Source organism: Bombus terrestris, chromosome 13 (genome assembly GCF_910591885.1).
Source record: "Bombus terrestris chromosome 13, iyBomTerr1.2, whole genome shotgun sequence".
NCBI lineage: Eukaryota > Metazoa > Arthropoda > Insecta > Hymenoptera > Apidae > Bombus > Bombus terrestris.
Window position 1 is genome coordinate 8,890,813 of NC_063281.1, and position 12,684 is coordinate 8,903,496.

At 40.0% G+C, this 12,684-nt stretch overlaps 1 protein-coding gene across 10 annotated transcripts in view; it reads right to left on the bottom strand.

Moving 5' to 3' along the window:
- LOC100648766 (basement membrane-specific heparan sulfate proteoglycan core protein) overlaps window positions 1-5,593 on the bottom strand; it is a 249,112-nt gene extending 243,519 nt beyond the window's left edge. For 7 of the 10 annotated variants that reach the window (XR_007226183.1, XR_007226184.1, XR_007226182.1 and 4 more), the window contains exon 1: window positions 3,727-5,593. The gene's annotated coding sequence lies outside the window, so the exon portion shown is untranslated. The remainder of the gene's footprint in view (window positions 1-3,726) is intronic. The other 3 variants (XM_048411465.1, XM_048411463.1, XM_048411466.1) reach the window with 2 other exon arrangements.
- Window positions 5,594-12,684: the final 7,091 nt, after the last annotated feature.

Below are 12,684 nucleotides of genomic sequence, written 5' to 3' on the forward strand. Positions count from 1 at the left end.
CGTGAGAATGCGACAAACTTTTATGGAACACGACCATGATTTGGATTTTCCAGCATTCCCTTTGATATGTGTCTCTATCACGCAAATGGCAGCGATATAAAACCTGTAAATTTGGATTAACATTCGAACCACTGAACAATAGAAGTATGAAGCTTGTATCGGACAAATGAAAATGGTAGGATATATGAAAAAATATAACAATAGATTTCTGGAGATTTGTAAAGATTAAGTTACTTGAGTATTTATGAAGTCTTTATCATAAAGTATATAAATAAAAGCTTATTTACCTTTTTATATTATACAATGCTGAAGACCATTACGGAAAACTTCATAGATTCGTCCATATGACGATGTAATAAAAATTGACTTGAAAGAAATCACCAAGAAAAAGGGAAAAAAGACAGAAACATAAGCAATTGGCATAAAAGTGAAAATGACAGAAAATGTTCCTCTAATTGCTCCAGTACACGATTTATAAACTGATGAGAACAAGCTTGTATTCATATTCATATTTTATCAAAACGAATTTACATTTCACAAGCCCTCAAAAATACTCTGTTGCAAATCTATAAAATTCCTGTGAAAAGCTACAAATTAGTAGCCTTGTCTCCTTTGATAGTTCAAGTGGTAAAAGCTTCCTAAATTAGACTGACATTATGCTTTTGCAGAGAGATATATTCATCTTTTAGAGATTCTAATTACATTTTCCGTTGCATTAGTACTAAATAGCAGCTTTAATTCCGAATTTCATGAAAAATACTGATAAAGAAACTCGACGTTGACAGCGATGGAATAAGCTAGAAATTTCTCGAGTCAAGTCGAACGTATGACAAATACCTGTCAGCAGGAAAGACAGGAGAAGTCACTAAACGGGAATATTCGATTGATGACTTCCAGTACTATCGCTATTACGAGAAGCATTTGAGTTAACTGCGTTCGAGCATCCCAGGTGTCGACCATGCTCGGTACACAAGCATAACTACTTCCTCTCAACCCTTTTGTTCGTCGAACTGTTTCCTCGCGCCCTGTTCACGTTGCACGCCCCTTCGTTCTTCCATCAATCATTTGAGTTTCGCGTTAGATTCACCCATTATACTCGATTCTCCGTCCCCCATCCACCCACACGCGTCAATTCTGCTCGTTTCGAAGCTTCGATTTTCGAAAAGCGAGCAATTTCGTTTTACATCGACTGTCAAAATTTCGATAACATTTTTGTTTTCCCATCTTTTTGAGAAATCTCCCGACTATACATACACTACCAATTGTCCATAAGGATCTGGTCACTTGGTGGAATTTGATCAAAAAAATGTATATATTTGTCTTATTCACAAATTCTCCCTATTATTAAGTTTTTACTTCCTACTGCGATCAAACGTATTATATTTTAATTAAATATGAGTGCATCTAGCTCTACGTTTATAATGAATGAATCAACACTTTGCAAAATCTATACAAATTTGTACAAATATATATTTCAATCTGAATAAATGTAATTTGGAGATACTTCAAATCAGTGAACTGAGATATCTGCTGCAGGATAAACTTTCTTTCATTGTTCGGTCATTGTTCATTTTATTTCTACTAATTAATATTAATTACTCTGTTCTATATCTAGCAATTATATTAAATAAGATTAGATGTCAAAATCAGATCAAATAGTTTTATTTCAAGTAATTGCGATAACATGGGAGTATAGGAATACTTACGGATGGTAGTGTGTGTGTAACGTGAGAATAGTATAAGTCGGTGTATAGCGTTAGAAAAGCAATAAACGCGTAATGGACGAAAAGCTGGTGGAACGTGTGGCTTAGGAGTTTTAATAGGGCATCGAGTATTCCTTCAAACGAGTACCGAATTCCAGTCGAATAGTCCGCGTAACAAGAATAATTCCATGTAAAAGGGATTATTTGTCGGTATTCATTATCAGTTAGAAAATTTATTTCCACTTCACTGTGGCGATCGAACGACTGTTTCGAAAATTATCCGAGAAATATAGCGGAAACGCGAACGAGTAATTGTGTTTTCGAAGGGATTATTAAATAAATTGAAACTAAAATCCTGTTTACCGTAGCAGCGGCAGTTGTTTTCGAAAAATATCGCTTGACAGTGCGTGTAAGCGGCACCGCCTGCTGCTGTTGCCATTGGGGAACGGACGAAATGCGGCAAATGGAATGATATTAAAAAATTATCAGATTTCTCGCAGGACGGTATTGAATTTGATTGGATTCGCTTAATCGAGCACGCGCGTTTATTTCCATGAATTTTTCGCGTAACAGTGATAATAAGCGAGCAACGAGGACGGATTAAGTACGCTACATGGACTACTTCCCAGTCGCAAAGTCAACGTTCTTTCGTGAGAAATTAATCCACGATTTCGATTCGAGGGATTAACCTTTCTCTTGACCATTCGTTACGATTTCATAGAAGAAGTAAGCTGGAAATGCCATTAAATTCTTGCGAGGCAATTACTCGACGCGGTAAAAAGAAGACAAATTGCCCATTAAAACTATCTATGATTGCGTTCGAACGAAGTTTCAAATATTCTATTGTCGTTTAACACGACAGAAATCTTTCGAATCGATTGGATAACAAAATTATCCGCTGTTTAGTCGTTCGATTCGAACGTCGGTCCACGTTCGTAAAATATCGTAAACATTTTACGACAGAGACACTCGGTAGCACGTTCTCTGCATTCTTGGCCAAGCACGGAGTTACTGTTTCGATAAATTTTGTAGATGATGTCGACGCGATTTCCTCATGCGAACGGTTCGTAAATATTTGTCAAACGTTTCACCAACAGCTTTCCTTGTTCATTCTATACTTTTGTTTAACATGGGATATATCACACAACGATATCCTATCCTCGTGTCTTTTATCCTCTTTTAAATATCGTTTGCCTTTGTTAAACCTAGATTAAAGTCTGGCGAGGCAAAAGGGCAAAGTTTAATGTCCTTTTCGTTTCATTCTCACTTACGGAGATTAGAACTTATAAATCGTGATGGTGCATGCGAGGAAAGATGATTAAAGTATCAAAGTATCCGAACCCGCGGCGTGGTGGGAATAAATTTAACGGGGCATTGTCTGAGAAAACTAATAACGTCCCGTGAAAAGCAACCTTCGAGGACCTAATGCCAGTTAGAGTATCGGTAAACTTTATCGGGAAAGAAGACCGACTGAAATTTTAATAAAGATCTCAGAGAAGTTTGTTCCTCTCCCTACCACTCCACTTCCCCCGATCATCGAAATCTATTACATTCGAAACAATATTTCTCCCTCGAATATTCTACTTCAGCTGAAACTACTCCTCATCGTTCTATAATATTTTTACGCGTTAATCTAGATGAAACTCGAGGACGCGTTTTAATTACTCTTTCAGTTAAATCCTCGCCCGGCCACCAAGCTCTTGCTCGCAAGTTATTAAACCCTAATTCAACCTAGTTAGAACACTTGCTCTCGGAAGATTCGACTAACAAAACTTGCTGCATCGCGAACAGACGCACCGAAACGAAGTGCGCAGCTACGAGACAATGTCGGAAGTTCGTTTCACGTGACCTGAAACCTAGCCGTTGATACTGCCACGAAATCCAGCGTATAAAGTTAGCAGAATATCGGATAGTGTTTTATCAAATTTCAATGAAAATTGTAAAAAGGATAATTCCTGTCGATGTGTACGTGATTTAAAAAAGGAAGTACAGAAAGAAGATCGCATTGTAGTTGAAAGCTCACCTCTAAATAAATCGTATTTCCTTTGTTGTTTCGTTGCCGTGTACACGAAAGCGATCCTCGCCTTTGATGCACTGGACCGCGTGCAGGGAGCCGGACAATGCTACGAAATCAAGCGTCGCGATTGCGAATGGAGCTCGTGGAACGACAGAAACTCCGTGGTTACACACTCCGAAATCCTCGGTTGGCCCTCCAACACCTTTCTCTATGTACGTTCGTCACTTGGTAGAAAACCGTTCTAATAATAATACGCACGCACTTTCACAAGCTTTCAGGATAAATTTTTCGAGCTTCACCAGCTACTAGCCATCCTATCGCGTGACCGAACGAATAACGACGTACGATTACGCGAAGAATATTCGATAAACCTCGAAGGGATTCGCAGCGACACTGTTATTCTTATTCCATGGAAAGACGAAACCTGTAATATTTCTCAGCCGCGGCACTTGTAATTACGCTGGCAATTCGCAGAAAGCTTAAGGTAGAAACTGGTGGAGACACAAAGGGGAAGAAAGTACAGGGTGGTAGGGGCTTACAAGGAACGAAAACTTTCGATTGCCGATCGATCTACCGATCTGACCATCATTCGGTGAAACATTTCCTCCGACAGCTGGCGATCGCAATTTTCGAAATATCCGACCTACAAATCATTCGCGCCCCAGTAACCAACTCGCGCGCACTTTAATTTCGTTCCTCCTTTCTTCCCTCGATATTTTTGCTCTCTCACTGTGACGCAAAATTTCTCTCCTTCCTCTATATGTTTCTCCCCTTTATCACCTTCCGCGGAACACGTTACACGAAACACGGGGCCCGATTTATTTATCGGCGATCGACGGATCGATACCACGGATCTCGCACTTGCACTGGCACATTCAAGCAGCCGAGCATGATGCGCCGCTACGAAGCCGGAACGGCGTGTCGTGCATTCATAACGTGATTATAAGCGGCGATGCGAGGCGAGAACTTTCCGCTCGTGGATCGTCCAGCCTCGTCCACGGTGAATATTCAACGACCAACGATTCGTCGGTCCGTCCAACTACGCGGCTAAGATCGTACTGGCTTCCATTCAGACGAACAGTTCGATAAGAAACGCGCACACACTTGGAGAAACGACGAATAAAATCACGCACGAGGATGTGCGTCCTGTGAAACGATTCTCACCAATGTCCCTTGTCCTCTGGCTCTCTTTGTCTGTATCTCAGCGACTGTTTCCACTTACTAGGTGCTACTTTATGGAACGCGAGCGCGAATAAACACGAAGATTCCAGAGATTTCTCGATTTCAGGCCACTGAACACGAATGGCTAAAAGAGTCACCGATGAACGAGGGATAAACAAAACCCGCGTTGATATTTGTGTTTACAAAGTCGTGGCAATTGACCGCATTCGAGTTTCGAAAACAATCACTCGCGTTTTTTCTTCAACACGTTTCGTTGATTCCCTCGAGAACGCAAATATTTTCTCCCGTAGTTTTGACTTTATATTCCTCGTCGAGGATTCGTATCCTTTTGCCGCTGATCTTTCCATCTTCTTCACATGTTCGACGATCTAGCTGCTTCACGGTGTCGGCTCACGTTCGCCGGATCCTTCTTTCGTCTGGTGATCATAGCACGTCGGAAACGATGCGCTACGATTTCTTTTTCTCTTCTTTTCTTTTCTTCTCGTATTTTGCTCGTCTTTTTGATGACACAGTTGGTCGATTGTTTCGCGGCGTGTTTCGGGGTGTCGCGTGAAAAAGGGGTTGAAAGCGTGGCGGAATCGCCAGGACGGAATCTCTTTCCCTTTCCTCGAAAAGTAGTCGCACCTTGGCGGGGGATGCGCGCGCGAAACCACCACGAGTGATGCTGGGCTCGGACTGGAGCCTCCGGCGCGGCGCTAGCGTCGCCGCGACTCGGGCCAAAGCGGAATCGTCACCCCCGCGCCCCACCAAGCCGTGTCCACCACCCTTATCGGCCACGGAGTGGTAACAGTGGCGGAGATACCACATACATCACCCTACACTAATCTTTTTTCCTAATATTATTTATATCGAAAGAAGTAGTCAATTTTGAATTCGAAGAACTCAATTTGAAGAAACCAATATTATGGACGATTATTAATTATCAATTACACGTATCATTTTCCCATCCCGGCTGAAACGTAGGAGCATAATCTACAAGTTAAAAGAATCAAATATGTGAGATAAAGTTAGATTATAAACGCGTCGTAAAAAAATATTAAAAGAAATAAATATCGAACGAGGCTGTTGTTTGTTGGTTTTGCGAAAGTTTATCGACGACGAATTATTGAATGATATCGTTTAGGAGACAAACGATAGAACTAACTGAGGATATTTGTGCAAAAATACTATATAATGATTCGCATATGTATGATTTGTATAAATTTAAATACCAGCTACCATTTACAATACTTGGTCGTATTCAGAAATTTATTTATTCACTTCGTAGAAATACGAGCCTGTACGAACGCCCGCACTCTATTAACGAGTCTCTGAATTCAAACATTTTACAAGCAGATTTCGTCGAAAGTTAATATAATAATAGTTTCAATGGGCGATCAGCAATCGATGTGATAAATACGATAATCAGCTTGAATAAATGATTAGCTTAATTAATTAGGATCGATTTGACGAAGAAGTATTAAATACTCTTTAGGAGCTGTACGTTTATCAATTTATTAATTACCTAATAATTCCCAATTAATTAACTAATTGTACACCATAGAATTTTCATTTAGAATAACTCCACTAGTATTTAAAACGAATTTTCGTTTATAAAACGAAGGCAAAACGAAACATAGCACGACACAGGTAAACGTTGTAAAAGCAAACGTAAAGTGCGCTACATATGTTTCACTGTACCTTTGCGTTCTCAGTGCTCTGGGTGTAAACCATTCGAAGTTTATTGTAAAATCTTGAAGGTTCTTAAGGTTTCAAAACTCGGCCGCAAAAGTATAAGTAAGCTGGAACTAAACTAACTTTCCGCCGGGGAGTTCAACTTAAAATTAAAGTTTAAAGACTTATAACTTCCCCTAACGTGCCGCTGCTTGATCCCATGGGCGAGGATAGTTAACTCAATAGCTTACTATCTCTAAAACGTATGAGAGCACCGAACTCTCTCTACTCCTATTTTCCCGTCATAAAGTTATAACAATATCGTGTACCGTGTACATAATAAATTCACGATATTCTGAATAATTAACGGATCGAACAATGGTCGGATATAAACAACCGACACCGGTACAAATAATAATTTTCTGGACTTCATAAGTCCCGAATAATATTGAATGTTTCTGCATTTGTTTGTTAAACAATCGGTATTCTGTAAACACAATGTACTTTAAAAACAATCAACACCGCGTATTTGCGATTAATTTGTGAAAACATTTACATTCGTCCCCCCTCGGGTTTTCTCTTCACATTTTCGTTTTTTTTTTCTCCGATCAGAAGTGATAGACACGATTTTTTATCGTCTACTGTTAAATATTATACACCGTTATATCGGCGTATTGCGAGCGTATTCCGTGAAACAAAGTTAGTTAATACGCGATGCCAGCAGGTGCAACTGCAGAATGATGGGACCATGACGACGAGGAAAAGGTTGTCCAGTGGAAACGGAGCGAGAACCAACGAAATAACGATTGTCGTTTTCGACGGTGATAGTTATTGTTCTACTTGGGTCGGGGTTAAAAAAAGCCAAAAGCAAGAAAAGAGAATCGAAAAAATAGAGGGGCGAGACCGGTCACAATAACGAGGACACTGACCTACATCCATTCGTCTCTGTCCGTTCTTTCGTTCGAAGAATTACACTTTATACGACGTTATACTAAAAGACATCAATTTTCACACTGTGCTACGTCTCCCTTGCCGTGGTTAAGACACTCTCTCACTTTTCAAATAAAATAGAGAGAAAGCTGCAATTGTTATCGAGGTAATAAAAGTCCAGCGGTGGAAGATTGTAAAATTTTCGCATGGAGGAAATAAATAATGTACGTCGAGTGACGATCAAAGTTATCGCGAATTCAATGAGTTACGACGGTTCTACGTATTACGATTTCGTTCGATCAAAGATTTTACGACGCGAGGAATGGTCACGAGGAAGAAACGTACGAGGAAATTATTTGTTAGATTCCCAAGCACAATGGCGATGAACCTTGAGAATAGAAGAAAAGAGCTGTCGATTAATTCTTATTGCCAGGGTCAGGCAGGCTTACAGGAAAATATAACATCTCCGGATGACCATCTGACCTGTACTCGTCCCAACTGAAGACTGGATATCAGCACTTCCACTTCCGAGGGACAATTGGCCAACTAGTCATCCGTTCTAACCATTCGGGCCCAATCCGATTTGTACAAGATGGTCGTTTGGAGACGTTTCTTATTAAGAACCTTCCTTGTTTCTTTTTCCCCCCATGGTTCTCTTCCGTCCACTTCACGATTCAAACAGTAATTTCAATTTCCGAACATCATTGCTTTTAAATTTGATTTTCTTGCATCTTGCTAACAGATGCGCTAGTAATGGATCCTTGAAAATTTGTTAAAATTACTATTTCTTATGTATACATGTGGGTGTGTAGATTGTTACAAGAGCGAGACAATCATATGTGTTTAAATTGAATAAAAAATATTACAATAAATAAATCTACTGGTTAAATGTTTGAAATCACTTTCATAGTTATACTTATACTGAATGTGATTTTATATATACCTATACTCCTTGTGATTTTATCGTTAATACAATCTGAATTGAACTTCTTCTGACTACGATACATTTTTGGCTACAGAATTTCCTGAGACGACGGAATTCTAAATTGACTTCCCTTTTTAAATTCTTCGGATCTATGCAACATATTGTGATTTCAAACTTTTGGTTCACGATTCATATATAAACCTTGGTATAACACGTTACAGGAATGAAATTTAAAATTACACAAAATCTTATGAGAAGGATGCATTATCTTTATGAGAATTCACTATTTTCGTGACAACAAATTCCTCTACTTAATTTATTAATACACAAACAAAATGTAAATTCTAAGTTTCTAATTATTCTCTTGTAACTTTAATGCGTCAGGGCTCGGAACTATATTATTCTCGTTCGACATTGTGAAAATTCTCTATTAACAAATAATGCAGGATCGATGAGCACTGTCTTAAACTGGAAGGAAAGTGGATCCGTTACGCCGCCATTTGCTTGAGCTCTAATTAGAATGCATGCCCAGGACCGTGCAAGAGAATATTGTATGCACGATTGTACAGCGCATCGTGCGAGCATCCTTCGACGGCGCGAATCTAGATTGAGAGGAAATTAATTAAGATGGCACTGCCCGGGATCAAACCACCCCTTTTCGCACCCCCCTACCTACCGACTTGAGCAGGAACATTCCATGCATAGCTTGCGGTTACATCTCAGGCTGCTACATCACCAAATCCGCCCCTTCCACCTCCTTGTACCCTTTACCCCACGTCGACACCATTCCCCTGCTCGTACCCCTAAACTGTACATAATATATTCGTGGCACCAGGTACATTCACGCATCTTTAGATACACACTACGATATTACATTTATAGAATTTCAATAACAATAATCAATACCATTTCATTATCTTCCACAATCATTTTATCCTACACTCTATACGATGCTATTCAAAATAAAATCTCAATTATGATTATCACTTAAATTAGTTAATATGTTAATTACGCCTTTTATTTAAGATAAAATATGACAAGATTTCAGTGTAAGATTAGTATAGTCTATGTAGATCAAGAGCTGTTTGATTAATTAATACAGAAAAATATACAGAATTACTTAGTTATATACCCATGCCACTGTAAATAGCGAACTCGGATTTTATAGGATCCAGAAAAAGTAAGAGGTGTTGGTTGAAATTGATAAGGCAGATTCGGAGGAAAGGAACGAAAATGATAAATTCGAGGAAGTAATTGTTTGTAGGTGAAGTGTTGTTCCAGGCGAGGAAAAGAAGGAAACTAACAAGGCGAAATTCCTCGCCGGTCGAAGGCATCGCAGGAAAATTTTAATTGGCATCATTAGACTCAAGCGAATAATTAGCACTTGAACGATCGAGGGTTTAATAGCGGGTCGGGAGTACGGTCTTTAGGGTCTTTTCACAGCTTCGGTTGCGAAGCGCTTCTATGGATACGTTTACCCTAAACGGAGCAACGAACTTCCTATCGTTGCTTATTAATATCCAACATTCAGAAACTTTCAAACGAACGCGCCTACCGAACTTCGACGTTCTCACCTCGTTGCAAAATCTAAATGTATTTCTATATATCAACATCATTCGTATAATTGACATTTTTTTCTTCAGTCAATATCCCTATTCGATCGTGATGAAAGTTAGATAATACATGATTCAAGGTGTAGCGAAGAACAGAACTGTTCGTATAATTGGAACGTAAAAATAACAAGAGCAAGATATTCAAATATACAGTTGCTTGCGAAAATATTCGAATACTTGTGGACACTTGCAAAATAGTAGACGAAATGACAACTTTAGTAACGTGGAGTGGATTATTCAATTTTAAAATTGCTCGTATCCTTTTCCTATGGTTTTCGTGCGAAGTAAATGTATCTGTCATCTATATAGTAGTTTCGTACGTACAGAATGGACTCTGGTCCACAGGCGAATAATTTCAATTAAATTATATATTTCCTAATGAATGTCATACGTTTCGTTGCTACGTTTCATCAGAGAGTGTACGTCCCACGATCGTTGTCCCAAGTTCCATCTTAAATGAAACAACGTCGTCTTGAGTACCAAGAAAGCTATACTCGCAGGTAACAATGTTGTTATACGTTGAATACTCCCCGAAGAGGAGTATAACAGTTGTATGTACGTATAATAAACCTATTGTCCAGGGTACAGAAGTTTAATTAACTCTGACGACAAGCAGATTTCCTTAAGCCATTGTAATCGCTTGATGTTTTACAATACCCAGAGAAAACGTTAGACAATCACCTCGTGCCGGATATTCGTCTCGCTCGAGATCGTTTTTAATGAACAAAACAACGTTAAAAAAGATCGTAAGATCGTAGCGATCGTAATAGAATGGCTTAGCGTTTGAAAATCGAAGAGGCACACTAAGTGTACGAGAAGGTCTCTGATCCAATCGACGAGACTATCAGAAGTAGTGATTAAAATGGAGGGGTAAGTGCTTGGTCGGCAAAAGGGGTTGAAGGTGGGTTGAATGGTGGTCGACGGGGCGTCTCGTTTCGGGCTTGGGGAAACGTAGATAACACTTCTTACCCGAGGGACTTCCCGCGACCCCAATCTCAAGTCAGATATTGTTCCGAGCTTTGAAAGCTCAAAAGAACTTGTGAAAAGGCATTTCGTCCCGATTCGATGTATTATACTGGCCTCATACGTATTGTACTCACCGATCTTTTCCTTCGGAGACTGGTAAAGGAAAAGTATCTGGAAACTCGTTTCTACCTTCTGGACGTTTGGATAAGCGTCGATTGTAATTTATAATCGTGAGACGTCATGCAGAAACCTTAGCACTAGATTTCGAAACCTTTCTACGAATGGAATATTTTAAGAGAAAAAAAAGAGAAAAAAGGAGAGAAAGAAAAAGGAAACACAGCGAATTCTCCATTCATTCATTTTTCGTACCAACTATTATGGGTACTCGATGGGATGGTTCGCGAGTTTATCACTTGAATCGCTATGTAGGCGAACTACCGTCCGAGGTAAAACCGTGGAAAGGAGTGCTTCTGGGGTCCATAAGGAATAGTCGAAGGGGACAAGGGTCCGAGCCGCGCGATAAATAAATCTCGAAAGCTGCACAGGCAGCCTGGTACCGAGCTAGAGGTAGATAGATACTGCTTTCGCCCCCCCTTTAGCGAGCATGTTGAACGAACCGGTGAGGGAGAGAAGTTGCCTCTGTATGTTCTTCACGGTGGCACCGTTCACTCGGAAGGATTTAGGGGCAGCCTTGTAACTGTACGATACGAGTCTTCTTCCACCAGTGCAGCGAAACGGTAAGAGGACATGGAAAGCAGGAGAAACGAAAAGAGAGAGGTTTGTATATCAGCGAGGAAGAAAGTACACGATACTGTGATGAGACGTGCAAGGGGAAATCGTAACAAACTACTTGACAGAACGTAGTTACACAATAAGTGACAAGTTTGTGTACTTATCCGATCGTTGGATCACTTATGCACGGTAGCACGAGTTCAAATTGGTGTGCGGCTGCGGCACCACCGAAACCGGAAGTTACTGCTCAGTGCAACGTGTCCGGATTTACGCCGGAGATTACGTAACCATGAGTAACCTATGTAACCTTCCGTCTCATCTCCTCTTGTTGGCTCAAGCAGAGGAGACCAACGCTCTGAATTTCTATCCGAAGGGACAGGAGAAGAACTTTTCACGGTTCCGTTTAAGTTAAGGGATGATGGAAACTTTATTTAATCTCTGGTTCGAATTGACGTTTCTATGTGGGAAAAAGAGGTGGAGAGGAGGAGAAGGAGGTTTTGTTGCGACACAATAGACCATTCTTAAACGCGATCACTTTCGGAGTGATTACTCCGGCGCGATCAAAAGTTCATTTTCCCCGGTAACAGGAAGGATATTTATCCGAACCAAGTGAAAGACTCAAGGGCGTGGTTGCGGTAAGTTTTATATGACCCGAAGGAACCGAACGAAACTTCTTTCTATACATTCTCGCCGTGAACTCGCACCTTTCTCCGGGAAAAAGTTATCCTCCGCGCTGCATCTCAATAACGTCAGACGCGCCTTATTTTTGAAGAATATCGTCACCGACCTTCTTTTATATCGCGCTTGTGGAATCTGTGCAAAAGCAGAGCTTGATTTTACTTGCCCTAGACGCACGTCTGATACGTAACTATTGGTAAGAAATAAAAATTAAAAGGAAAAAGAAATGAAAACAGCATGTAAATTGGTTTACATTAAATACGAAATAAAAGTGCACAATCGTAC